This window comes from Chaetodon trifascialis, chromosome 6 (assembly GCF_039877785.1).
Source record: "Chaetodon trifascialis isolate fChaTrf1 chromosome 6, fChaTrf1.hap1, whole genome shotgun sequence".
In the NCBI taxonomy this organism is placed as follows: domain Eukaryota; kingdom Metazoa; phylum Chordata; class Actinopteri; order Chaetodontiformes; family Chaetodontidae; genus Chaetodon; species Chaetodon trifascialis.
In genome coordinates, this window is record NC_092061.1 from 5,268,053 (window position 1) to 5,291,694 (window position 23,642).

The following is a 23,642-nucleotide window of genomic DNA, read 5'->3' on the forward strand; positions in this document are numbered from 1 at the left end:
CGTGCGTGCGTGCGTGCGTGCGTGCGTGCGTGCGTGCGTGCGTGCGTGCGTGCGTGCGTGTGTGTGTGTGTGTGTGTGTGCGCTATGCTCTGTCTTCACTGAGAAAATCAGCATTTTCATGAAGGCTTGTGTTTTTAGTCCAATATAATCCTCCACTTTCACTTTCTACTTCTTCCTCCCTTCCCTTCGTTCTTATTCCCTGCATTTGCTCTCGCTCACTCTGCCTCCATTTTTCATACCTACATTGCTCATTGATCATCTATCATCACTACAGCACTACTACAAGATGTACTTGCTAAATACCAAACACGAGTCCCAGTTTACAGATACAGCATCTTGTTTTTTCCGCTTAAGTCAACTCAGTCCAATAAAGGAGGACTTGGCTGCAGGCAAGATGGCGGATGGAAACCCATGAATGTCATCTGTAACTACTTTAAGCTGCTGCTATAACAAATGCGTAGCAGAGTGCTTGTATGTATGTATGTAAAACAAGTCATTAGTCTTCAGTTGAAGAAATGGTCACTTTGCCTCATGTACAGACTGATCAATGCACATGCACTTTGGTCCTGATTAGATTTAGGAGGTCAGAGGTCACTGTGACCACACAAAACATTTTTGGCCACAATCCAAGAATTCCCGTGCTAATTAGGACAGAATTTTGAGTTGTGTATCTGTGGCTGTAGCGTGAAATGCAGACGTCCTCAAGAGGAAGAGGAAGTTGATTTTCACTAACTGAACAAATGCACTTTGGAGTGTAACATGAGTCTGCGTTGGTTCACCGACTCTTTTAAAAGCAATGTAATTAACCGTGTAGATGCTGCAGAGCAGGTACAGACAGAGATGTCATGTTGGCTGTGTGGGTAGTTTGATTAAAAGCTAAATGAATGATGATAATCTAAGTGTAAATACTGAGGGGAAAAAAGCTCCTGTGGGACACACAGCACAGTGTCTTTGTGTGTGTGGAGATAAGTAAGAGAGACACTGTGTGTCTGTGTTGACCATGAATGTTCAATATGAGCTACAGTTGGCCAGAAAATAAATGCTACAGCTCTTTGAGAGCAAAGCTCCTGTGTGTTAATTACCAGCAGCTGAGTACAGTGACCAGGGTTAGCTCTGAAGCTAGCTACAAATTCGCCCTGGAGCTATGAACTTGTCTGTCCTGTGCTTCCCGATGATGATGTGGACAGTGAGGCAGGTTGTTTAAGACACAGGAATCTGTTATACATGCATGTAAAACAATGTCACTGTAATGTTAAAATGTTGTCACTGGGCAGATGGATGCAATAAAAGGATAATTCACATCTAATCTAACTTGTTTTCATAGTCAAGAGATGTGAAACAGCCCAATGTACACTTTACTGTTACTGAATAGCTTCAAGTGTCCTTTACTAACTGAATATCTAAGATTAATGCCATTCAGTCATAATTTATGATTTTCTGTTTATTGTTCATTAATCATCGCTGAAGTAAACATGACAATTAATCATGATATTGCTTTCAGACGACATCGACCAGCCCTTTACACAACAAACAGTGTGACCTAATAATCTATGTTAAAGTAATTATACAAAGTATTTGGCCTTGTGCTAATTAGTGCTTTGTTCTCCCAGGTAACAGAGTCCTGGAGATGTGTGAGGGTTTGAGCTGCTTTGAACTTTAAAAAGTCGTGCTGATATTAGTGAGGTGGTTAGAGGCATAAAAAGAAGAATTGTTAAAGTTGTTTGAGAAGGTGAGTAATATCTTTACATCAGTCCACAGCTCAGTTCAGCTGTGATGACCTGAATGTTGTTGCATATCTTAACTGGAGTTTTGATAGTTATAATGTACGAGACTGCTTATTTTAGGTATAATGTCATCGTGTGAGTGCTTTGGTGATGGTATGAGAACAGTGTGTTGCTAAAAGTACGTACACTCTGCTGTCCACATGCTTGGTTTTTTGGGGGTTTTTTTTTTTTCAATTTTGTACCAAAAAGCAGAGAGTTTATTCTGACGCCTGCAGCCGGACTCCCTCCTTGCTGTCTCGAGTGTGAGATGACAAGAAAGAGCCCGAAGCAGGAGAAGTTGTTCGATTATATACAATACATTATCTTTGTAGACAGGATGACTTTGTTCCATCATCAGAACAATGTCAGCACAATACGCACATCTTAATGTGTTGTGCAATCAAGACAAAAGGTTCACTTAATCAGTGCATAATAACATACTGCACGTGGTGTCATGGTCAGCAGATTATGGCACACGCACACTCTCAATCATATGACATGGTTATTCATTTGGCTTTAAGACAGTGAATGCTTATGATTAAGTAAAAGAGAAGATGAATGATCTGCATAAGGCCAGCTCCAGTCTGGCAAGCAACACATGTAGTTCAGGTCAGGGGTTGTTTAAGGTTTGCTGTGTATGATCTCATATTGTCACTGAGACATTAGCATGACATTAACTCACGACATGCAAACTGATGTCTTTAAAATTGCAAACAAATGGAAAAATGGTCTGAAGTTTAAAAAAAAAAAATTTGATCACGTGACTTCCTGTAATATAGATGAGTGTCGTGGTTGACGTCGGCCATCTTGTCTGCAGCCAGCTCCTCTTGAATCTCTTCCTGTTTCGTCAAATGTCACTGAACCAGTTTTTTGTTATTTTACAGTTCACAGTAAACGCAGCAAGCGACAGAAATAGACGGACACATTTATGTTGTGGGAAAAATAACACTTCCACCTCCTCCTCTCCCCTCCCCTCCCCTCCCTGTTTGACACCCTCTGTGCCCCCCTTGGGCTAAATAGAAATAGGTCCAGCTTAGGGCCATAATTGGTCTTGATCCTTAGGCTGCAGGCATATTCCAGCGGTGGGTCTGGATGGGGTGCTTGTTATGTGTGAAAAGGTGGCAGGGGAATGCCTGGCCAGTAATTAACAGTGTGCAAGGGACTGTGGAGGAGGAAATTTAAAAGTGAATGGGGGAGGCCAGTTCATTCTGTGGCTCTGCTCGGCCTGTCTCTCCGCCTCCTCTGTTTTTCATCTATTCAGTCTTGCCTGTTATTGGAGCTGATGGGTTTATAGAGATTTTCACACTTTTGGAAGTTGGGCTGGCATTGTGAATTTGTTTTTCGCTTGCTCCCCGTTTCGCGCCCCTTTGCCCCAGCTCGCCACACACAAGCATGCCCCCCTCCCTCCCCGGCGTCCTTTCTTTTCACTCCTGCTCACTCGCTCAGTTCTTTTTTTTTTTTTTTTAAACTTAATGAGATTTATTGACGTGAACGTTTTGAAATAACCTTTCCAAAGAAAGCACAAGAAAGCTAAATATCAAATATTTTATCAATGAAAAAGCCATTAAACTATAGCAACCTAGAGAAACTGATTTCCAGTGTAGAATACATGTAGAGAAGCTCTGAGAAACAGCTGTGTACCTGAGAGCGTAACAGGTTGTTCCTTTTGTAGTTTTCTGTGAATTACCTTAAAGTGTGGAAAAGTTATTAGCACCTAATTCTGTTACAGACTCAGACAATGAGTTGACTGACGTCCCTTCACTCGGGACAATCCTGAACTTTTCTTCCGGATCCAGTCAAGAAATCACTCTCTAACTGGAAAGTGTTTCTCAGCGTCGAGGAGGAAACATATCCCTGACTCTAACTCGCCTCATCGCCAGTCTTCTCTGAGTCGCCGTGTCTTTCTCTGTCTTCTCACCTGAACCCATTTTTAGTCAGGATCCATCTTTGTGTCTTACCTCTGACAGATTGCAGGACTCGCTCACCCTAACTAACTCTTTCAGTCTCCACCTTGTATAGATTTAGTCCACACAGTGTTTCCCATGGCTGAGCCGTCTAAACAAAGAGAGGAGTTGAATATACTGTAACACAGAACACATAAATATCGTAATAACATTGTGGAATGATGAATGTGATTCAGTTAGCATACAAACAAGTGTGTGCGTTCATGGCCCCTCATGGAAAGTGCGCTTATTTTTGTTTTTGAAAAGTTGCTGAGTTACGGCTCAGATGGTATGTTGTCCATAGTGGGCAGTGGGCAACAGCGACGAGACACACAAATACACACAGCTCTCCACACATAAATCCCCTTCCCTGCATTGTTTTTCTTCAGTCACTTGCAAACAAATTTTATTTTTTTTAAATTCAGTAGCTTTATTGGCATAAAAGTTAATAAATAAGAAAATAAAATTGCCAAAAGCAAAGTACAGTTAAATATCAGCGTGTAATTAATGTATGTTTCTCGAAGCTTACAGTATTATACGATACACCTGTAAAAACTCTGACAGCAGTCTTTCATTTTTGCTCCTTTTTAAAAATACATTTTGAGGTATTTGTATGAAAAATAGAAGAAAACTGCATTTGCTGCCTTCAGCTACAGCCAAGCTTCATTTATATTCTCTGTATACCTTTGATTGAAATGTTAGCAAAATAGTGTGCACACTGGTGCATGTGTACAAGTGTGTGTGTGTGTGTGTGTGTGTGTGTGTGTGTGTGTGTGTGTGTGTGTGTGTGTGTGTGTGTGTGTGTGTGTGTGTGTGTGTGTGTGTGTGTGTGTGTGTGTGTGTGTGTGTGTGTGTGTGTATTCTGTGAGCCAGGCAGAGCAACAGCTTGGTGTTTGTGTCTGTTTCTCCCTCAAGATACACTAGTGTCTTTCCACATGTCTCCTCTCCAGCCAGGCCAGGTCCAGACTAAACATGTTCCTCTGAGAGGCCTGTTTACAGCGTTTAGGCTGACAGACAGACAGGAAGTGGGCTAAGCGATGAGAGCCTCCCCGACAGCTCCAGAGATAAATGAACGCACTGCTAAATGAAGGAAGGAGAGGCCTCAAATGAGCCATCGCCGGGAAGCACACAGCGTGGGGTTTGAAACCACTTTCCCAAGGTGCATATGATTTAAAAAAAAAAAAAAGAGTGTGTGTGTGTGTTTTCAAGTGTGTCTGTTCATGTGCGAGCATGTGTCCGCCTGTGTGTGGGTCTGGGGGTAACAGGTGGGAGGTATGCCATGTCCTGGTTAACAAGAGTGTTATTGTGTTGTTCTGTCCTGCATGACTGACCGTCAGCTGTGCGGGGTCATCCTCCTTCCCCCTTAACCCCGGAACACTGACACGGCAGCCACGCATGCCCACACACACATAACACGCGGACACTTTCAGACACGCACAAACAGGCTCAAGGACACACCCAATCATGCACACACAAACGAATTCTGTTATGCATCAGTCGGTGGCCTGTAATTGAATTGGGACATGATCAGTGATATTTCCGATTTGGTGGCCCGATGCACCCCAGTGAAGAGGCATCTGCTCTCTTTTTCCCTGCCACAGAACCGTTCAAGGCTGCAGCCAGCGTGAGACATGGCTTGAGAGGTTCACACACACACACACACGCACACACACACTGCCCCTCCTTGCTGCACACGAACACATAGCTTCCCTAAGTCACTCTCACACAGTGCCCCGGGGCACTTGCAGTCCTGTAACACTACCCAACAACAATACTCCCTCAACTGCTTGGCTGTTTACTTTCTGAAAGAGGTAAAGTCTCCCACTTAAAGGATTACCTTACGCTCCCCTGAACCCCCTGCCCTCCCTGCCCTATGCTCTCACTTCAGCACCACACACACATTCACACACAGATGCAGACATACATGCACATCCACAGACACGTGAATGAACGCGCTCACGCACACACGTCCAATCCCGGGCTGACAGCCACACAAAGACGGGGATGAAAAAACAAAGTAGTTCACTTCTGGAGATGGCCTTTGTCCCAGGTCCACCTTAATCTCTCTACCTGCCACTGACTTTTCACCAGGGCAATAAAGAGCTGTCAGGAATCACACATCCCTCTGCTCCTCTTTAATTTGACCAAGAGGTTGCCTTTTTTTTCCCATTTGAGTCTTTTATGAGGAGTGCCATGTGACATTAACTCCCTGTTCTTCTACCGCCGTACATGTTTGTTCATTCTCTTTTTTAAGCATCTGAGGATATGAATTTGAAAATTTCCTTTATCATGCAATGTGATCTGAAGCACTTGTGGTAACTTACAAGCTCAAGGAGTGCAGTCCTACCACTTTCCCTCTCTGCCTCTCTGTGCACTCTTAAGTGGAGCTCAAGTGGTCTGACACTCTCCACCTTCCCTTACAAAGCACCCCCTCCTGTGTTGGGCGGGGCGATCCAAGCACAGAGGCGGGGACGGGGAGTTGTAACTGACGGACTTGTTTACTAACAGACTAATTGTTGCCCTCCCCTGTGCTGCTTCTTGTAAGGCACTGTATGGCTCCCTGTAAGAATCAGGGTTCAAAGCAAAGGCTAAGAAGTGGAGTTCCAGGGAGTACGAAGACCAGAGGCACGTCAGCAACCCCTCGCTGACGCTGAGCATCTGTGTGTGGGTTTGCACTGGCAGGTGTGTGTGCTCTCAGCCGTGTCCGTCAACATATTCTCAAAGCCAGTTGCGTGCTTGAATGCCCTTTTTATTTTAAGAATTTGGATCATTTATGGGCTACGTGCACATTTGTGTTAGCTTTTCTCTTTGCCATGGAGTTGTTCCTTTCATCTCCTCCTGTAGCCTCTTGTCTCCTGGCTGAACAAAAGCCACATAAAGGTCTGGGGGATTCAGGCTGCGATGCCGTTCACCACCCTCTTAATTATGGCTCTCATAGGGCAGGAAATGCCAGGCTTATGGGGGTATCAGGCCCTGCACTGTGGCATGGAGATGTCCGTTTGCTATAATCCACCTCCCTGGATAAACATTCAACAGGGATTGAGCCACTTTGCACGTCTATTTGTAGCCACACAGTGGGGACTTCACTGATACAGATGGATTTTGATGCTCTCATAGGGCAGCAGACATGTAGTAGATATAATTTTTATGAGTCCACCTTTGCATTCCTGCATTGTTCCTGCAGGTAGTATGTAATTTAATGTACCTTTCCCATGCAATTCTTTTAGCACATAGTGGCATACATGGTTACCTTTAAAACACACATACATCTAGACAACAGCACACACTTGCGCAAAGTCAGTCACACACCTAGGAGGGCCCCTAAATTAACATAATGTCATGCCTGCCCCTTGGAGAATGCAGTAGACAGCTGACTACTGGAGCTTATGAGAATGCTCAGTTGTCAAGGGGGAAGAATTTACATGAAGGTGCCGCTTCCAGTTTATGTGCTATGCATGACCCTCACATGCCAGCGAGTGCACATGATATGTGCATGTGTGTGATGTGGGGTTCTGTATGTGTGATTGTAGGGGGCTTACATGTGTACATGTGCCACTTTTTAATCCATTCAATTGTGTGTGAGGGTGTTTATGAGTTCTGTCTCTATGTTTGTCTGTGTGTGTCTCCGTGTTATATTTGTGCATCTATCTGAGCGCTTTTATAGCACCTTTCAAGTGAGTGTGTGCATGTGACAAAAGGAAGACAAAAGACAGCCAAAGAAAGCCTGATCCCACAAGGACTCAACAATCTGTTTGATGTTGCTTTTCTGACCTTGTGAGGTGTGTGAACACACATCCTGTTCAGAATTTAGCTACGGCAGTGTGAGGAACTATGGAGCTGAAACATAGTTTTCACATGATGGCATTTGTCAAGTTGGTAAGCCATTTCTCTGTCATCCTCAGAGGTCACTGTGTGGGCTGTGTAAAACACCCCCTCCACCTCTGCCTTTCCTCCCCCCTTTGTAACCACAGTGACATCTGAGATATGACTAGTAGCCGTTTTATAATGAAAACATTTGTGGGAAAACCTAGAAAAATAATGTCTGTTCAAGAGTTAAATCGCTGCATCTCATGATCCAGGAGGGCTTAGAATTGATTAAACTGGCCAAGAGTCAGTTACAGCAACACAAATAAACAAATACATATTTACTGTCCGTGTTTGTTTTTGAAAGAACAGCCTTAATCTGTGGTTGCAAAAAATATGTCCAAAGGCCACGCTGTCACAGGCGATGTGTTTTGTTCCAGGGTCACTCATTTTCCAGGGGGTGTGTGAAATAGCACTGACCCTACAAAACCCCTGTCACTGAAGTATGGCATGTCACAGGCCAGCCCTATAACATGGAGCACACACAAACTCTCTCTCTGTCTCCCACACACACACGCACACACACACACACACACAGCGCATCAACAGGTGGTTACTGTGGATGATGCACATGATGTGTGAGAGTCACAGTCACAGACATACTGCTGCTATTACAGTCGTTTCCCTCAGGTATGTGGAATCAAACATTTTGCAAAATGAAATGAAACTGTGAAAGTATTTGTTGTTAATACAGGATTAATATTATCATATGTAATAGATATTAATAGCAACATTGTACATTGCTTAGCAACACTGTGTAAAGCCATGTAAGTATTTTCAATATAATTCTGCACAGGCCTGAAACTGAGACCTGACTCATTCCTGCACCATTCAAACTCCGTCCTATTGAACCGAATTTGAGACAGAGACTTTGTTTTTGAAATGTTTGCTTTCCCATGAATATAAATAAATAATCTCGCAGTGGCAATAGACCAACACAGAACATGGCCCGGCAGCCACTCAGCACACAACGTAACGTAACGTAAGCTTTCTCCTAATGTGGGTTCTTATCAAACTCGGTCCTTGATCACACTGCAGGTGCCAGCTGTTTTTACTGAACTTGCAAAATCCAGTTTTTCACATTGCGCACCTGCAACGCGGAACAACATGCAGAGCCATTTAAAGCTTTCCTCATTTTTATCCATAGGGCAGTTTAAATTTTTAACTGTATCACATTTTGCTTGTAGGTGTTCCTGTTTTACTTGATTAATGGTTTTTACATCTTTACTGTTACTGTTACTCTTATTTTATTTCAAATGTTTTTTTTTTTTTCCTCTTATTGCTTTTTCTTCTTGTGCTCTTTTATGTAAGTTTTATGTAATTTTCTCTTTGGCTTTTTCCATGTCTAAGTGCTTTTGTTTTTATTGTTTTACTCGGCTACATTGTAAATGAGGTCTCTACTTCAATGTATGTCTGGGTTAAAACAAAGGTTGAATTGAATTTAAAAAAAAAAAAAAGTGCTCCTGAGCCCATGTAGTAATATCCTTTTTGCAATCATGTGTTCACAAAGTGGTGAACCTCACTCCATCCTCACTGAGCCTTTCCAGGATGCCCCTTTCATACCCAATCATGATACTATGACCTGTTACCAATGAACCTGTTTACCTGTGGAATGTTCCAAACAGGTGTTTTTGGAGCATTTCCCAGTCTTGTCCCAACATATTTGTCGCTGGTATCACATTCAGAACAAGCATGTGTTTACAAAAGTCACTGAAGTTGATGAGGTCAAACATTAGATATATTGCTTTTGTACTGGTTTGAATGTATGTAATTTTCAGCACCCCGTCAAGTAGGCTAGTCGAGCTGACATGTCAACCCCTCATCATTTCTAAAGTTTTGTTTGGACCTGGCCTGTGTCTCCGCATACAAATAAGTCATAGGAATATCCCTCAACCCCATGTTGTCATCAGTGCCTCCTACTTGGGGTCCGGACCCTATGGTTACATTTTTTTCCCCAAAGTTTGTACAATATGTCAAGTTTTGTGGATTGTTGAATCATAATCCTTTCATAAGTGATCAGTCAGTCCACACACAAGAGCAACCCTCCCATCCCTGCATCCGCCTCAGACTCCAGTGGCTCAACTTCCCACCTCACTCATTGTCTCTCACCCTTGCTTCACCCAACTTTCTCAACCGTGCCTCCCTTCAGACACCAGGCCATTTCCGCTCTCTTCCCCACTCAACAAATATGTTCTTTGGAGCCCTTCCCAGAATACTTTGGCACACGCCCATGCCCACTCCCAATCTGCTCCCTCGTTTGACACAGATCCAGAGGACAGCAAGGGGGCAGCGAAGGTGGCGGGGGGTACACCGTATAGTTACTGTGCAGTCATAGTACAACTCAACCTCGAGAAAGAAAAAGAGACCTCTTTTCTGTGTAACACGGCGCAAATGTTTGGACATGGTTAATTCTCTGTGGAAAGGCTGCTCAAACTAAGCCCCTGCCTAAAAATATCCATTCTTGGTCTCTTTGATGGAAATTGTGACTCTCCCTAACGACTGCTGTGAAGTTATGAACAAGTGATGAGAGGCTAGATGAGGGAGAGATGAGAGAAAGATGGGAGAGGGGTAAGAGAGGAATGGGAGAAATGGGAAGAGGGTGAGAGAGGGATGAGAGACAGATGGGTGAGGGAGGTAGTAGTGGAGTGTGAGACAGAGAGGGAAAGAGTATTGGGGTTAAGATTGGACATTATGGCTCAGCGTATGACTCAAGTTTAACCTTTTCCTTATTTAAAGTAAAACATGTTCCTCGTGCTGTAACAACTTTAAAAAGCTAAATGCCGAGCTCTTGTAGCAAATACTAAAAAGTAAGCAGCAATTTAAAATGCTGATTGTGTTCCAGTCCCCTCCAAATATGCCATTTCACTTCAGGGAGTGACTCAACACAGGCCATTGTTTACCTGCATCTTTTCACCTTTGCAAAATCTGCAGAATCGTTAAGTTATTGGTCATGTAAGCTGTCACAAATGAGTAACTAGTATTTGCCTGTAATTAGAAGTATACCCTATAGTGCCATCAATACCTCAACATCTCCTTTTCTAACCCCCACTCCATTTTTTCCATCCCTCTTTCATTTTGTCAGACCTGTGTTTGTCCTCTCATCCTCTCTCATACACGCCACTTCAGAACTGCTTTCTAAGGCTTGAGCAATCTCCTGGTAATGGTGTTTTTAAGTGGCCTGTTTGCATAGAGGGTCTATGGAGAGAGAAAAAGAGAGCCGTGATAGAGCCAGTGACTAAGTGGGGCTTGTTACAGTGACTGAGCTCATATTCAGAGCCCAGTCATCCACTGGGGGACTGGCTGCTACTGTAGTCTGGCTGTGGTCTCTGAGCTATCACCAGCCAACACAGTTTTAGCAGTCTACTGTAATGCGACACTTGGGGATTTTTCAAAGCGTGACGGCTATGTAGCGTACTTGTACCATGTGTACTATGCGCAGTAGTTAATGCCTTTTATATGTATGTCTGCATTTCTGCACGTGTGTGTGCATTCTTCTGTGTCCCTGGGTGTGTGTGAAAAACAGCACTTGTATTTATGTCTGCGTGTGCGTGTTGAATCTGTGCGTGTAGAATTGCGGGCGCATAATAAACATCCTTTCTCTGATTTGATTGTTACCACAATAAGTCCACCTGAGTGCCCCTAAAGAATTACTAGTCTTCTCCCTTCATCTCTGCTTTAGATGTCTTTTTATGATTTCTTTCAAATTTTCAGTGAAGTTATTTGCTTTTACTTGGCCATTGATAAAAGCTACATTAAAGCGAGTGACTTTGATGCAGGGGAGAGGAACCTTTGGCAATGAGCCTTGATGAGACAGCCAGCCGGCCGGCCAGCCAGCCAGCCAGGTTTTCATTAGATGAATGCTGTGTGGGACTCTAGCCAGATAAGATGGGCGCCAACATACTGGAGCCAACCAATATAGTTATAGCAAGGTGCTCTCTATTTCACTTCCTCTACGTCACTGGCTGTCTTTATGGAAGTCAGTGTCTGTCTCCGTATCTCCATCTCTCTCTGTATAACCGGAGAAAAGAGGGTAAGGCTAGTCTGAACAGCCTCCATGCCCTTTGCAAATCAACACACCCAGAGCAGTGATTTCCATAAAGATGTCTTGGCCCAGCTTTGCTTATGAATAGGTCGAATGAAATAGGTAGCTTAGTGGTAAATGTCAGAGAGAGATCCAAGAGGCAAAGAGACATGATACAGAATGAGTAAAATAGAGAAAAGGTGTGAAGACATGGCATGCAGAAATATGAAAAATTCAAAGGATCATAGCTAAATTGCAGCTGCTGACATAACCGTATGATCTGTAACACACTGTTGCAGTCAACAGCTTTTCTTCAGCAGCTTTTATATCTGTTTGCAGCACACAATACTTCCTACAGTCCACATTACATAGTTAGCAGGACAGTCACAGGTTCAGTCATGTAAAAACCAATGTCATTTCTTCATCAAGTGTCATTGAGAAACATTGAATCATTGAGACGCAGTGTGCCAGAATCCCGTTTCTGTGCTTGTCACTGGGAATAGCATACTAAATAATAAGTACGTCTCTACACCAGGCATCTTCCAGTGACAAAATTTCAAATATTTAGATGCCTCACGTAAACAGAGTCAGAATTGCAAGAATTTCTGACTTGTATGTTTGTACATCAGTGAAGGTCAGATGGCAGGCTGTATGAAAGGCAGCTGTGTTATTCCAGGGCCAGTCTTTTACTGGTAGTCACCATTTTGCCCCCAGACCATGTAGGATGCCCTGGATTCCCACAGATAATAATAGCTGCTGAGAGATGTGTTGAAGAGTACAGCTGGGGCACGGCTCTTCCCCTCTGTCTGGTGACCACGCACCATTTAAAACGACACTCTGCAGTAGGCTGCTGTTTCACAGAGCCATCATTTTTAGTAGATTCAAAACAGTAAAAATGTTATTTGCAATGTATTGTAATGTGCGACATCACAGAGCAGGAGTAAATAAATTCCTCTTTTTTTGTTTAATTAGACAGAAATACTGTGATGAAGAATCCACAAAATCTGCAATGTCAGTTAATTACAAATTGGTTGACCGCGATGAGATGACTGCACAGACTAGAAAAGGTGTCATTTCCAGGTCGCTTCTGACTGCTTCTTAGTCTCTAGTCAGACATTTCCCTGTTACCTTTGGCTCTTTTGGATCCTGCATTCCTTCACTGGGGCCCCTTGTCCCTAGCTTGTCAAAGACATGACCCCAAGAACTGAATAACCCACCCACAGTAGCATCCATTCACCCAAACAGGTCTCTTCAATCTGTGTACAAATATCATGACTTTATCCTTTAAAACTGCTTGAGTCATAAGTCAAAGTTAATTTTTGCATTCATGTAATACACCAGTCCTTTCCATTAACGTCTGTGGAGAGCAGACGCATGAACCTAAGTACGTGACTTAAGTTAATAACCTTACATCTGTTAACTTCTGGACGTACGTTGAAAGTCAACAGTGACTTTTGGTTTCACACAGCACACGAACACCAGCCTCCTGCGTGAAAGTCCCGGGTTAGTTTGACCCATCCATCAACCCCAACCTCCACCCTATGCAGACTTTCTCGCTCTTTATACTACGTAACCTGACATTTTGCATGGTATTTGGACGCATCCGCTCTCCACAGAAGTTGATGGGAAGGATTGGCTTATCACCTGCATGCAAAATTTGACTTTGGCATATGCACTCTACGCAATTTGAATATATAAAGTCGTTACTTGTTTGCCGATTGAAGAGAATGGGCTGATTCACCCATTTGGTTTACACCATACCTACAGTATGGTATGAACCAATGTGCATATGTGTGTTCATACCTGTGTGAATGCTCACATAAACAGCATGTGTTTGCAAACTGTTGCTTGCATGACTATTCATGTGTGTGCATATAGATTCCTCCACATTCACAGGTCTGATGAACATTTTGACTTGCAGTCTTTATTGTACTGTATGTCGAGTGGACCTATTTGCGTGTATCTGTGTATTTATGCGTGGCATGGAAAATCCTCTCACTGATTTAACTTCTGGGAGCCTACATGTACGTGCGCGTGTCTGTGTGTGCACGCGATGCGACAGATAGCTGATATCTATCGGGCCGTTAAGCTGATTAGTGTGAACTGTGGCCAGGTTCATTTGCATACGTTTCTTATCTCATTAGATTGGTATCAGCCTCTGTCACCATGCAAGGCCTCGACCGGGATGTCTTCGTACCTCGCTCTGTAAGCGCACGCTCACACACACTAATCACGCACACACAATCACCCTTGATGCCCCTGGCTAACAACAACACTAATGTGAAACACCAGCCAAGAAGTGCAGCCTCCTCATCTCCTCTTGTCGTGAGCACTACTGCACCGATGTCACGGCAACACATCACGTCTTCTCCTCAGGCTCTCCGTGTCCCTGGTCTTATCAAGGTCATTAACTTGCATCTCTTACTCCCATCTCTATACTGTCATCTTCCTCATCTAATTTTTTCTTTTTCACTTTTTTGTCTTCAATAAATCTTTTCTTCTGAGGTCAGATTCTGTATTTCTGTGATACATAGAGACATTGAGAGAAATTGTGTTAAGATTTTATGTAATTTCAGAGGGAGTTAAATTACACTGGCATCAGTTTGTGTTTGTTTACTGTTGGAACATTTCAAGGATGGGTTACTCAGCACAAAGGGATTTTGAAAATAGACAAAAGATGTATATAAAAGTGTGCTCCACATATGTACTAAGACTATTCTAAATGGATTATTGAATTGCCAAATTAATCCAGTCCAACGTAATTCACGTCATTCCAAATAATGATTGCTTTCATGAGCGACATACAATTAAAACGCTATCAGACAGACATCACACTCATTAGCTCTCCATGCAGAAGCTAGTGTTTGGGAACAGATAGTGACTGTTGCTCTTATGTTTTAGGAAACAAACATCTTAATCTTGTCAGTTGAGCCCCCATTGACATTTATAGAAGAATTAACACGTTGACTATTGGACATCAAAAACTCATGCATCCAGATGACCCTTGACTTATGAGTGCTGTACTCTTGACATATTTATTAACAAATTAAAGAACACATCTGTTTGTTCCTTTGATATGAGCAAGAATAACACAGCAGCTACTGTTTGCGAGATTAATAGTTTCGTATTTCAACGTGACACAATCCTTTAGCTTGTTTCACAGTGGCAGCCTTGTTACTTTGAATCATTTGAAGAGAGTTTAAGAGCAGCTTTCACTAGCTACCACTTGTGTGGTTTGGGCAGACAATGCCGATGTTTACGGATGCATCTCACACTGCTGCTAGATAACATTTTATTTACTATCATGCCTTCCATAGCAAGGACAGCATTAACACTTTGTTTTATGAGTTCTGTCAATGCTGCCACGGCTGTGGAGCAACCAATACATTGTTCTCATTTATATATCAAGTGCTTGCCCGCCTTGAGTGACTGGACCTGCACTGAGTGCTTGTTTCAGCACCGTTCGGCCATCTCCTGTACATATTTCCAATTTCAGGCCAGACCATGGACACTGACGGAGTCATACATTATATCGTTGCCTGGCCGGCAAGCAGAGACACAGGGAGGTCACAGTAGTGCAGGTGACAGTGTACTGAGCTTGGCGCAGTCCTCCTATTGTAATGTGTGCATTCATAAACAAAGCAAGACTGACAGTACAATAAAACTCATGAGTGGAAGGAGAACATAGGTGTTTTTAACTGATACACAAGAGAGAAAATTACCTTATTACTTTCCTCAGTCAAACAAAATACAGTTGTGCAGCTTTTCAAATGGTTAGTGACAGGTTGAGGCACGTACACCTTGAGAATGGGAAGGAAAGAACATGAGATAAGAGTATTAGTGGGGAGCAGAATACTTAATTGGCTTAGAGCAATTTTCACAATATCCTTAGTATTCTCATATTCTCTCCCCAAGTGTCGCTAATCAGTTTCATGCCATTGTTTGCACCAGGATTTGTTTGAACAATAAAGTGAGCAGAAATCTCAACACAGGATCGAATAGGATCTGAATTCCAAATACACTATCTGACTATTATAATTACTCTTTATTTGCAGCCAGTGAATAGCTTATTTGTTTTGTAAAGCACTTAACAATCTGATGTACTTTAAACAATGCAAAAATCACCAACCTGCCCTTGACCCTGCGAGGCTTGAAGTGATAGGTCTCCTGCCCTTTAATGAGTTGAAGCCAAGCAGGCCAACAAACATAACACTGTATAAGGAAAGGAACATAGTGTTAGACCATGAAACTTAAAACCATGTCACACGACCGGTGTCAATGGGGTTCAGTGTGCTGCACGTAAACCGTGTCCTTGCAACATCAGGGATTTGAATGTGCCGCATGTGAAGTGTCATCTCTTGTGCACTGCTCAATACGTGACAAAACAGGAACAGCCTTAAACATGCTGTCTGCACGGTACCATGTATGGCTTTTGGACTTTGGCACTATTTTCAGATGGTGTGTTGGGATTGTTTTACAGCACTGGTAGGAAGGTGGATGTGGAGGAATCCAGTTACTTTTCTATTCATAAGGTACCAATGGAGAAGAGATGGAGCCTCAGTGTACAGATACATTGTTCGAGGAGGACATTATGATGTTATGGTTTGAGTAGTGATTTACCACAAAGACCCAACAACCGCCCCATTTTGGTGTAAACTTTTTTCTGTTACTTCACACTATGTTGGTCACTTTTTCGACTTTCTTTCAGTTCTACAAAACAACAACAAGCAGATGAATCAGCCACTTCTGATGTGATGGAAGTTTATCCCCGACCTCTCCTACGCAAAAAGGGGCGCCCAGATTTTGACACAGGAGTTCCACAGTTTACCTCTTCGTGATTTTTTTGTACTGTTACATGTACCTCCTCAGCGATGAAAGGAGCACATGTACATGCCTGCGGGTTAACTGTTAGTAAGAGTTAGTGGGGAAAAGAGAGCTGCAGAGACAGCCCCTCACATCTCTGTTCCCTTCAAGAGGCTAATGCTTTATTTATAACACTGCACCCCCCAGGTGCACACCTCAGGTCCCTGCACAGCCCCTTCTCTTCCCCACAGGTATACTCTGCGCCTCTGCCTCATACTGTGCTACCTAGCGCACCTTCACATGCCTTTCCTTTCAACATCCCACTCCTGCGGCTGCATAAGAGGAAGAAGTTGAGGAGAGAGATACAAAGACTCGGTGTGACGCACATACAATCTGCAGACTGAAGCGGTCTCACAGCCATGGTCTCCGATGTCTCGCTGCAGTTCTCTCGTGTGTTGGAGAGAAATAACTGAATCCCCTATCCTCTAGCCCTGCTCACTCCCACCGAGCCGAAGAAACGCCACAGAGGAGAAAGAGAGCGAGAGATGGAGAAAAAGAAATGTGGAGGAACACTAAAGGAATGGAGAAGCAGAGTCGGAGGGGAGGTGAATGGAGAAGACAAAGGAGTGGGAGGGGGGTGAGAGGAGAAAGGAGAGATTGAAGAAAGCATGATAAAGAGTGAAGGAAATAGTGTCTCGCTCTTTTTAAACTTGGAGATGCTCAATCCCTTCTTCTCACTCCAACCTGCATTTCTGGGTCACTAGAGACATTTAAACTGCACTTATAATTAACAGCTATTTTTAAACAGGGAGGGAGAAGTGGAGCGGTGGCGAGGTACAAAAGCATTAAAATTGCCCCAGATTCGCTATTGAATAGGACACATCAAGGCAATATGCTGGCAGATCAAAGTGAGCGAGGAGAAAGGAGACAGGGCCGATCAGTGGGGATAAATTGTTCCTTTTATAATGGCATAAGAATAGACCTCTTTGCAGCTGAAACAATTTAATAACTGCATTCATTACCTCTGTCCAGCCTGTCTCCGTGTCTGTCTGCAGCACAATGTGCAACCGCCTTTGCCTTGCGCTACCTCTCTTTGTCTCTCTTTCCCTCTTTCTCTTTGTCTTCCAAACTTATCACCTCATTCCTTTTCTGTCTTTACATCTCTAGTTCCTCATTTTGTCTCCTCCTCCCTCTACCCACCCTCCACCGAGCCAAGCGTCCTCCACCTTTTCTCCAGTCCCATGCACCCGCCGTCTTGCCTGTCCTCCTGCGTGCTCCAGCGGTAGCTACAGCAGCAGAGGTTCCACTGAGCCAATGTGCTGCAGGCCTCACGATGAAGATGTGCAATGTCTGACACTCTTGGAATGAGAGCCCTAATAGAAGGGGAAGCGGTTATCACAGAGCTCCCCCAGGACCAGCCTCTGTGTGCCTGACGCTAATTATGGCGCATGCAAATGAATGTGCAGCATTAAAGTCAGGAGAAGCCTGCCGCCTGACTCTGTGTGTGGAGGGGTTGTGTGTCAGCGTGTGCACGTGACTGTGTTTTGTTTGAGTGTTAGCGTGCGTGTGCGTGCGTTTGTGTACAGGCTGTGTTGTTCACGGTGTGGGTATGTGAGCTTGTTTGGATACTTAAAGGTGTGTATGTGCATGCATGTCTGTGCACAGCTGGAATAAACCACCAGGCCAATCCCCTTTTACCCTTTCACTCCTGCAAAGGTTTAGATACTTACACCAATTCTTTCTTTATTCTTTTATTCATTAGTATAGACTCAAGGAGCAGGCCATGCATCAAGGATTAGGATGGAGAAGCAGGCAATAACACAACCTCTCTCTCTCTCTCTCTCTCTCTCTCTCTCTCTCTCTCTCTCTCTCTCTCTCTCTCTCTCTCTCTCTCTCTCTCTCTCTCTCTCTCACACACACACACACACACACAGAGGATCTCACAGGAGGATTCCTATAAATACATCTCCCTCACATTCACAAGCAACCTCTCCAAGAGGGCGTCTTTATTAAAACCATTTTGTCTTCCCTTTGTGCCCTTTGTATGCCTGTGTGTGTGCGTGCACATGTGTGTCCATGCATTTTTATGCTTGTGTGTGTGCACACATATAGTAACCCACATGTGCATATCAGCATATGTTTGAGTGTGAGCATACATGTGTGTGTTGTGTATGTCTTTTTGTACACATTTAATTGTATTTTCAGTATTTGTTTGCGCTGGCACCTTTATGTGACAACCTCTATCTGTTTTCCCATCCTCGTGTGTGTGTGTGTGTGTGTGTGTGTGTGTGTGTGTGTGTGTGTGTGTGTGTGTGTGTGTGTGTGTGTATAGTCTGTATGTTGGCCATCTTATCTCCCCATTAGCCTCTTGTGCCCTGACCAGTATTCCCTCTCTCCCCTTCCTGCTTTCTCTAATGGGTAATTTAGCCATGCTCGCCTGACATCTAGCCTATTCCTTGTTTAGTTGCCATGGCTACGCAGGCCTATGGATTGCTCCCTTGCTCCTCTGGCCTTGCTCTGGATGCTATAGATGTCTCAACTATTAGAGGGCAGAACTGCTAAACACAGAGCACACACACACACACACACACACACACACACACACACACACACACACAGACTACACAGATTAACAATTAAGGCATGAATATAGATTAATCTCTTTGCAGAATAAATCTCTGACATGCAATTTTAAACGCCGCTGTTATGCTTTGTCTTGTTTTTAAACACCATCATTGCATTGGACCAGAACAATCATCTCAGTTAGAAGTTCCAGGATGATAAGTGATTTGATTTGATCAAACACAGCAGGAGAAACTGCGCCTGTGAATAGCAGGTCATGTTTTACACATCAATACATCTTCTAAGGTCAGCCACATTGTACTGATCAAAGCATAATTGTTCCTCGAGATGACAAGAGATTATTATAAACTCGAGTGGCCTCTTTTGCTTCTCCTCGGTTAGCCTTATAGTTTTTTACTGCCCTGTACGGCTTTATTGTCTTTATTTACCTGTTTTGACAGATCCAGTTGCTGACTGGAGGCAGCAACCTGCTGATAGATGAAGCCCTTTTGTACTTCTCAAAAAGAAATCAGAACTCCAATCCTCAACCCAGACACCTACAGAGGCCGAGCTGAGTCAGTGTGGAAGCATAAATGTGCATGCGGGTTCATTGTGTGTGTGTGTTTGCACGCACGCACGTTTGTGTGGTATTGATTTTTTATTTTCATTTTCTTAGTGGAATATATAAAATGTACTTGAAAAGTTAATACTCCTCTGCCTCTCAAGAAACTTATTGTACTTTGTCATCAGTTTTGTGAGGTCACTGTAGTAGATGCGGTGCCATATGCCAGAGCTGCTTTCTGCAAACGTTACACAACAGTAGCTCATGGAAGAATGAAGGTTGCAGGCAGACTGGGAAAAATAGCAGTTGTGGATTTGGTCTCTCTTCCTCATGCATTTTGCAGGACTTGCAAGTTGGAGGTGGAGGGCTGTAGCAAGGGGCTTGGGGGTCAGAACAAACAACCAGCTTGAAGTTTCATGCTTTTGCAGAAGATCTTGTTGTCTTTGAAGTTTCTGCTATCGAGAGCAAAGGAGAGGGGGAGAGGCAAACGGGTATAGAGAGTTAGGATAGGGAGAGCAGCGAGGGAAGGAGAACAAGTTATAGAAGTGTGAAGCCCTTGAGTTGAAACTGTGCCTGCCTGGGCCTACAGAGAGCAGATGACAGTAGCTTTGGTTTCTTTTGCAGAGCTCACAGTACTTTTGCCTTACATAACCCCTCCCATTGTGCTTTTTCAATTATTTGGGGAGAAATCTTAAGTATGCACTTTAAAAGTTAATGCTTTCATGTGTTCCGAAGTAGGGGGAAGAGAGGGGGCGCATCACAGATCACACATAAAGGAGTCGGCTCTGACAAGTTTTCAGAATATCGACAATTATAATATTCTATAAGGTATATCAGCAGAGTTTAACAGCGTGCATCAGTGTTTTGAGAAAGAGAGAGAGAGAAGACGACACAGAGCGACATATAGCATCGTAAGAGCAAATGCAAGCAGTTGTAATTCTTATTTTTTACCCCTCCCCCCACCCCAGATTCCCTTAAGGTGCCCCTTACCCCCCCTTCTCCCCTCCTCTTGCCTCTCTGTGAGGTTAAAGCGCACCTTCCCACTAAAGGGCTCGGGGGTCACGCATCTGCATGTGAAATGTGAACCCGCTGACATTCCTGGGCAGCCCTAAGCCGTGCAGTCCTTTTGTTTGCTTGGGTGCCAGTGTCAGGCCTAACAAGCCCGGCAAGGGTCTCTGAGGGAGGAGAGAGGAAGACGGGGAGAGAGGTTGTTGTGTTATTGATGCCCTCTGCAACCACAAATGCCAAAGCGGGAGAAAAGAAAAGTAATGTTGCTCAAAATGGAAACACATGTACTTTCTGACTGGACGAATGGCATTGTGACCAGCTCTCTGCCACGCCAAATGAGCTTGCTTTGGGTGTGTTAGAATGGGGATGTATGGAGGGGTGAGGGGGTCTATATATTGAATAAGGTCAAGGCAACCATGAAAAAAACAGTCAGGTTTCCATGACAACAGTGCAGACGTTAGTGACTGCGAGACCAGTGTTGGCACCGCAATTGTTTATACTCACAGTTCAGAATTAAACGGCAAACTTCACAAACTGGAATGCTGCTTCCGTGCTGGTCAGCTCTTTGATTTGTTTAATCCCTGAAAGTTGACTCAACCTGGTGTGTTTAACCTAACAGGAGGCTTTCAGGCAGACCTCAGTAAACACGCAGCCTCTTTTAAATCAGGCAGCACACAGAGGTGCTATGGCAAGGCTGGGGTCCTTTCAGCCTGTGAATTAAGTTCTGAGGCACAAAGGGCAGCTATTCACCAGCCAGTGATGGACTTCACACACTAGCCTTTATGTCCTCACTGGCAGGCAGAGAGAGAGAAAGAAAGAAAAAAAAAAGTGAGGAATAAGTGAAATAGAAAGCGGAGAGATTGCTTAGGGAGCAGTGGTATGGATTGACGAAGAGTAGAAAGTATGAATGAAGTTGAACGTGACCGAAGGTTTTCCAGGACATGTTTCCATCGTTTATTGGATTCTAGTATTTTTAAACATGTTATAGTCTTGCATGTTGATCATCAGATAACATGATACACATCATTTAGAAAAAGCTGTTAGTCAACAGGTGTCAGTGTACCAGCAGGTGTCGGGGTAAACACACTTTAACGCATATACAAAGAAGTAACGTTCAGGTCTTTTCCTATAATACAGATTACATTTATATGTTCATTATCCTAAAACCACACACCTAAAACACTGATCTCAAAATTCTTCTTCATCTTCCAATAATGTCTTATTTCTTTAAGCAAAATCCTGTGGACATTGACAACTTTTCACCGTCTTGATGCTGATGTTCTTGGTCTTAAAGAAATGACCACTCTACTCTGTGGGGTTTGGATCTAATGCTGTTTCATAGTTTTTGAGTTTGTGAATATTTTTAACAACTTAAACTTAACAAACTGTCATTAGTCATCGCTGAAGTTCTGATGCTCTTCATCATAAAAGAAGCACCTGTCATGACATTAATAAAAGTGTCACATCTGACAGGAAAACTGAGCACAGCGTGCGCACCTGTTTTTGCTATCCTGAACCCGATTTAACTGATTTATCTCTCTGCCGACAGATCACTATGTGATAGATTTCGGGGATCTCAAATAAAGTTTTTGTGATCTCTAAAATCAACACCTACCGAGGGAGCTGCAATTCCTACTTAGTCCAGCTGGTCGCGCATACAATCGCCTCGTTTTCCAGTCACACTCTGCACGATAAAGACACACAGTGTTGCTGTAATGGTGATGTATTAATGAGACTAAAGGTCTGTACATGCTGTTGCCAAACGTCTAAGAGGTCATACACGCACACACCCCCCACACAAACATGCACAGCCCTTCTCACCATAAACTTGTTCTTACTCTAACATATTGTAAGTGGGGCCTTACACTCCCATCCCACATTCCTTCCCCTGGGGAACCTGGTGCAGTGCGAGTGATTCATTTAGCACTACTACATTAGAGCTGTCCATCCATCCGGTCTGCTTTTCCAAACACATCCATCCCAGTCCTAGTTAAAACACTGGGGGATCTCCTCCACTCCACCTCCACCCCCCCAAAGTCTTTTATGATGTCCATAAAATGGAAGAGTGCAGCTTTACTTGAACTAATAATATCTGAGCTTACAGGGCTGTGATTGATGATCTTTAAAGCCAGCCCGATCGGTCTCATCTTTCTTCAGATTTTTATCACTGACTTGTTTGCAGTCATGTGCAATCACAAGCACCGGGAGAGGTAACAAGTGCTTGATGTATGATGCTTGAGCCACTTTTGTCAGCTGCGCATTTCCCTTCTCTCCCTCTGCTTTTGTTTTTTTTTATTTTTCTTTTCTATTTTAACCCCAGGCTTCTATTTGGTGCCTTTCTTGAATTGTTTGCAGACTGTTGGTTTACTGTGTTCTCTCTCCCTGTCTCTCGCTCTTTCTCGGTCTTTCTTTCTCGTTCTGTCTTTCTTTTCTTTTTTTCAGATGGTGGGAATGTCTTCTCCTGGGGGATGGGGCAAGAGGTGAGCCAAACATTTTTCCACTTTTGGCCCTGCCAGGAGAGGCAGACTTAGAACAACACTGGACTCCAGGCTTTTTTCATATCGCACAAGCGTTCTCGCTCGTTCGCTCTCTGCCTCTCTTCCATTTTTTAGACTTTTTTGAGAAGATATTTTTTTCTTCCAGAGCGGAGATTAAAAGGTTTTGGAGGGATCTGTGTCCGAGCCCTCCCTTCGAGCACTTAGTATCCTTCATGGTGTGCCAAGAACGCACATCTTTTTAAATTCTATAAATCACCTTTATGGGATCTGCTGTTTGTCCATTTCAACTCCTCTGCTTCACATGGACAGAGCAGGAAATCCTCTTTGAGGAGTCTACTGTAGTTTATGTATGTGCATGCGCCTTTGAACATGCATAGCCAAAAGTATGTGCATGTGAGGCTGAGCGTGTGTGTTTGTTGGCCCTGTCCTGTCTCTCCTCTCTCAGATAAAGAATCCCACCTGTCACCGAGGATTGTTCTGGCCTTTCATTTAAGATGTTCTTTAAAGAGCCGCATCATTACACAGCCTTCATACAGAGCCCAGAGAGTGTAAAACCTAGGCCCACCTCAATCCCTCTGTTCCCCCCTCTCTCTGATTCTTTTTCCTCCTGGCTTTGGT

General features: G+C 43.6%; 1 long non-coding RNA gene across 1 annotated transcript in view; it reads left to right on the forward strand.

Moving 5' to 3' along the window:
• LOC139332242 (uncharacterized) overlaps positions 1–23,000 on the forward strand; it is a 163,046-nt gene extending 140,046 nt beyond the window's left edge. The window contains exon 3 of the long non-coding RNA XR_011602284.1: positions 22,969–23,000. This is a non-coding gene — a long non-coding RNA (uncharacterized lncRNA). The remainder of the gene's footprint in view (positions 1–22,968) is intronic.
• The last annotated feature ends 642 nt before the right edge of the window (positions 23,001–23,642 follow it).